Genomic DNA, 4,556 nt, shown 5'->3' with positions numbered 1-4,556 from the left:
CCTCCCACCTCCCAAAACGGAGGCGCCTGGCCCAGATCCTCCCCGTGGGGGTGCCTGGGTGGGACTCACCAGTCACTGCTCCAGGCAGGCTCAAGCTGAGGATCCCCAGGAACACACTCAGAGCGAGGAGAACACACACCTTGGGGGATGTTCTCCGGTCTGACTCGGTTCTGCAGGACCCTGGGGCAGGAAAGAGCAGGGTGAGGATGGCCTGGCTCCTCTCCCCTCTGCTTTGCCCTCCTGTGCTGGACCCTCAGTCCATCCCCAGCCCCACCCAGGCCCATCCAGGGACCCCACTGGTGCCCCCCCAGAGCGAGATGCTCTTCCCACACCCCGCCCTCCCCGGAGTGTTTGGTTTTCCCAGCATTACCCCATTTGCACTGTTCCTCTGGATCACTGCAGGTGTTCAGTGGTTCCTCTTGGCCTGAAGAATTTGGCTTTTGGGTTTCTTTCCCCATCCTTGCAGAGCAGCCTCAGGGCCCGGGGCTGACATTCCCTGGGCTCTGTGGGGTGGATGCACTCGGCAGCCTGGGGTGGAAGGAGAGGAGAGGCTGAGGGGACCTGCAGGGAGCTGAGACCTCCTGGGCCCCAGCCCAGCCAGCCACAACAGCCCTTGTGGGGCACTGACGCACAAGGTGAATCAGCCTCTGGCAGGGCTGGTGGGTCACAAAGGACACAGGGACAGGAAAAGAGAGGGGAGCAGCAAAGATTAAAGAGGGAAAAAACCCAAAGAAATTAAGCAGAAAGGAAAGAAAAAGACAAGTTTAAAGGCACTTTAACTATTAAATAAATAAGTCATTGAGAGCTCACAGCTCAAAGGCTGCTGAAGTGTTTGCAGGGGACAGGAGCCTGTTCAGGGCTCAGAAGAGGCACCGAGGGCTCGGAGCAGAGTCTGTTCTTTGGGGCCCTTTTGCAAAAACACAGGATTGAAAATAGCCTGTAACAGTTCACAGCACCTGTTCTGCTCAGGTTTTCTGTGTTGAGCTCGTTTTGCTCACAGGAATCCCTGCTCTGGTTCCCCCCCTACCCGTGCCCACTGTTGCAGGAGCACGACCTGGTTCCCTGCACCCCAAACCAACAGGGGCAGCAGCTTTTGGTCCTTTTGGGTCTTGTGTAAGTTACCAGCACCAAATGGACCAACAGAAGCTCATCAAGGATGTGCTCAGATGCAGCATTTCCAGAGCAGTGAGAGAGTTAAATTGGTAGGAGAAAGAAAGGAATATAGGATGAGTAGGAAGGGAGTGGTGCTCCAGCACCCTTGGAGGTTTCCTAAGGACAAAGCCCAGACCTTATCCAAACTCTGAGCTGGGTCTGAAGCTAAAACAAGTATGGCATGGCATGGACATGACTGGTGAAGGGTTTCCTATTTCAAAAACTAAAGTATCCCAGTCACAGTTTAAGATTACAGAAGCCCCAGTGCACAAGTTCAGCCCCCTCATTTCAAGCCAAAATTTCAGTCCTACTTTAATTTCTGCATCACAAATGTCGACTGTACAAATTCAACAAATTCCCCTAAAAAGACCCCCGAAGGTTCATGTTGTGAGACCCCCCCTGGTGCAGCCCGAGCTCCTGCCCAGGTTCAATCCCTCCCAAGCCCACCGTGGTTTCCTCCAGCTCCCCCCAAAATCACTGTTCATTCCACTCAACTGAAACAAATTAAAGTCCTTTCTGTCATATCATCATTTACCTCTTTTCACCATGATTTGCCCAATTCTCTTCCCAAGAAGCAACTCTGTCAGCAACAAGGGGCTGAATAAAACCCCAACAAAATCACTGCAGAAGCTCTTACAAGGCAGCAAAAATGACAAACCAGCCCAACCCCACAGCAGACACTCAAACCAACCCCACGGCAGCAAAAGCCTCACCAAACCCAGCTGTAAAACTGTGATTTTTGGGGTTTGTTCCCCCCTTCCCTTCAACGTGCCACGTTTAATTAATCAGGTGGTTATTTCAGCTCCCCCAGAGACAAGACCCTGATGTGGGGGCTCAGCCCTGTCCCAGCCGTGGCTCACTGTGGGCAGGGAGCACCCACCACCCCAAGTTTGGCAGCCCAGGGGCTGCTCTGGAGTACTCACCTCGCAGGGCAGCTCTTGATGTGTGGGAGATTTCCCGCTAGGGTGTGTTTAGTCATAAACTAGGAAACTCTCCAATAAAAGCAATTTTAGTTGATGGCTGTTCTCCAGCAGCTTCTCAGTGTGGTTCCCAGGGCATCAGGAAACGTGGCTTCCCATTGGCTGCCGGGGCTCTCCGATGCTTCCCATTGGCTGCCGGGGCTCTCCGACGCTTCCCATTGGCTGTTTTTCGATCCCCCCACCGTGGCTCTGCCGTGTGGATGTGAAATGGGACGTGTGGCTCGCGGCTCTGCCTGCCTTCCTCACTTCTGGGTGGTTTGTTCTTCCCGAACTGGACTTTTCTGCCGGAACTCTGTCCCCTCCTCCGCTCGGGCAAAAGGGATTGGGGGCCGTTTTTTCCCCCCTTTTCGGAGGGAAATCGGGTGCGTTTGTGCGCCGCGGCCGGCAGGGGATGCGCACGAGCCGGGCATTCCCGCGGACATTCCCGAGGACATTCCCTCGGTCCTGTCCGGGCACGGGGCGAGCGGCCCCCGCAGCCCCCGCGGGACCCCAAAACCAACTGTGGGGGCAGCCCCAGAAACCAGGACTTGGCCACTCGAGCGCTTGGAGCTGCACGAGGGGGGCAAAGGATCCCCCGGTGCCCCCAGAACGGGACCATGTCCTGACCGACGGGGCTGAGGGGGACGAGGGGGTGTCAGACAAGTGGGGAAAAACCCCCCTAAATGACCGGGGGGTGTCAGCTCCTCCTGCCCTGCCTGGTTCTGACCCTCCCATGGCTGCAGCATTTCTGCCACCACCCCATCCCTGAGAGATGCTTCTTGGGGAAGTAACACCAAATATCACCCGTCACATTTCAGCCTCACTCCCTAAAAACCTCAATAAGAGGCTTTTTGAGTTGATTTAATAAATTAATTTGATTAATTTAATAATTTTCTGCCATTCAGCCCAACCCTGCACATGTCCCTGCACCTCCAGGTGAGCCCCCCTCCCTCCTCCTCCTGGCTGGGGACACCCTAACCCTTTCCCCAGGCACAGGGGAGGCTGCAGAATACAGAGATATGTTTAAAAAAAACCCCAAAGAAACATAAAAGGCCCGGTTGGTGCCATTTCCTGGGACCGGACGCGCGTTGGTCACGAGGTGAGAAGGTGTCTGAGGTTGGTGTCGCTCTCGGGACACGCCAACAACCTCCAGAGCCACCATGGCTGGGAAAATCATTTATGCCGATCTAAGAAATCCTGGGAACGGGCCTTCTCCGGCTGAGAAATGTCCTGGTGAGTGTATTTTGGGGGAAAAAAGGCTTATTTCAGGCCCTGGGAAGAGTTTTGGGTCCGTTACCTTTGGGATCTGTTCAATTCTCCATCCCCACGTTCAGGTTTCCAAGCTCACGGGGTGGCCTTTGAAATGGGATCTGAGCTTGTCTGGAGCAGGACAGGAACAGGAGAGGCTGGAAATTCTCTGGAACTAGAACAGTTTTGTTTCCCAGACCCTTCACTCGGTGGCCAAAAGGGGCCCCAGGAAGCCCCAGGGGAGCCACCACACTTGGGAGGGCAGGGAAGGGGCCGAACCCCGTCCGGACCCCGGAGGAGTCGAGGGCTGGAGGGACCCGCGGCCACCAACTCCCAGCTGGAAACTGAGCCCGTTTGGGAGTTCCCAGGTCCTGCCCTCTGGCACTGGGTCCTCGAGGCTGCTCCCAAGGCTGCTGCACCCCCTGAGCCCCCCAATCTCCCCCGGGGGTGCTGCCCTGGCTCGAGCCCTGTCAGGGGGGATTTATGGCTTTGGAGGAAGCAAAGCAACCACAAACTTCTGCTCGAACTCACAGCTCAGCACAGGGGTTTGGGTTTTTTTTTTTTTTGCTCTAAACCCCCAATCTTCTTCATGTTTTTTTACAATTTTTAAGCTTAAATGTGGCCTCTTCCAGCTCCTGCCCCGTGCCCGTGGTGGCACAGAGTCCTCCTCACAGCTGGGGCTCTGGGGCACCTCGTCCTGCTGGTGCTGGTGTTGCTCCGAAATGTGAGGGGTGAGTAACCAGCTCTTATCTCCATCTCACACCCTGGCAAGATGCCTGGTAGCGGAAATCTGGGTTAATTGCAGTGGTTCAGGCCCTGGAGGGTTGGTGCAGACATGAGAGCCAAGAGCAAAACCCCCTCTGGGCACACCTGGAGCATCCCCACGAACGAGGGAGGAGGGCAAGACCTGTGGGCTTCGGGCCAACTTCATTAACTGCGGGGCAAAACCCGACCTGTCTCTGTGGGGTTTGTGGTTTGGCTTCAACTTCTCACTTTGTTCCCAGTTTTTCAGGGCTCTCCAGGTCCTGAAAGTGATACCAGTGTGGAGATCCAGGCCAGGAACGAGACGGATCGATGCATCTTCCCATTCCTGGTGCGGTACTTCTGCCAGCCCCAGGGGCAGAGCCCCCCAGGTGAGCCCCCTTCCCACCTGGCTCTGCTGGGAGAGGCTCAGGTGGGACCTTGGGGGGCTCCTCC

At 55.9% G+C, this 4,556-nt stretch overlaps 2 long non-coding RNA genes across 3 annotated transcripts in view; one reads left to right on the top strand and one right to left on the bottom strand.

Annotated features, from left to right (window-relative positions):
* Positions 1-48: 48 nt before the first annotated feature.
* Positions 49-2,125, bottom strand: LOC108510206. 2 transcript variants are annotated; one of them, XR_001878758.1, is made up of 3 exons: positions 2,076-2,125; positions 371-528; positions 49-180 (listed from the first exon to the last, which is right to left on the bottom strand). It is a non-coding gene; the product is annotated as an uncharacterized LOC108510206 (long non-coding RNA). The 2 variants fall into 2 exon arrangements; XR_001878759.1 differs by lacking the exon at positions 2,076-2,125 and adding an exon at positions 999-1,144.
* Positions 2,126-4,104: 1,979 nt separating this feature from the next.
* Positions 4,105-4,556, top strand: part of LOC108510207 — a 1,876-nt gene continuing 1,424 nt past the window's right edge. The window contains exon 1 of the long non-coding RNA XR_001878760.1: positions 4,105-4,452. This is a non-coding gene — a long non-coding RNA (uncharacterized LOC108510207). The remainder of the gene's footprint in view (positions 4,453-4,556) is intronic.

The sequence above is a fragment of the Lepidothrix coronata genome, unplaced genomic scaffold (assembly GCF_001604755.1).
Source record: "Lepidothrix coronata isolate B3197 unplaced genomic scaffold, Lepidothrix_coronata-1.0 Scaffold538, whole genome shotgun sequence".
Taxonomy (NCBI): Eukaryota; Metazoa; Chordata; class Aves; order Passeriformes; family Pipridae; genus Lepidothrix; species Lepidothrix coronata.
The sequence above is the reverse complement of the archived record's forward strand: the minus strand, read 5'-3'. Positions and strand labels throughout refer to the sequence as shown.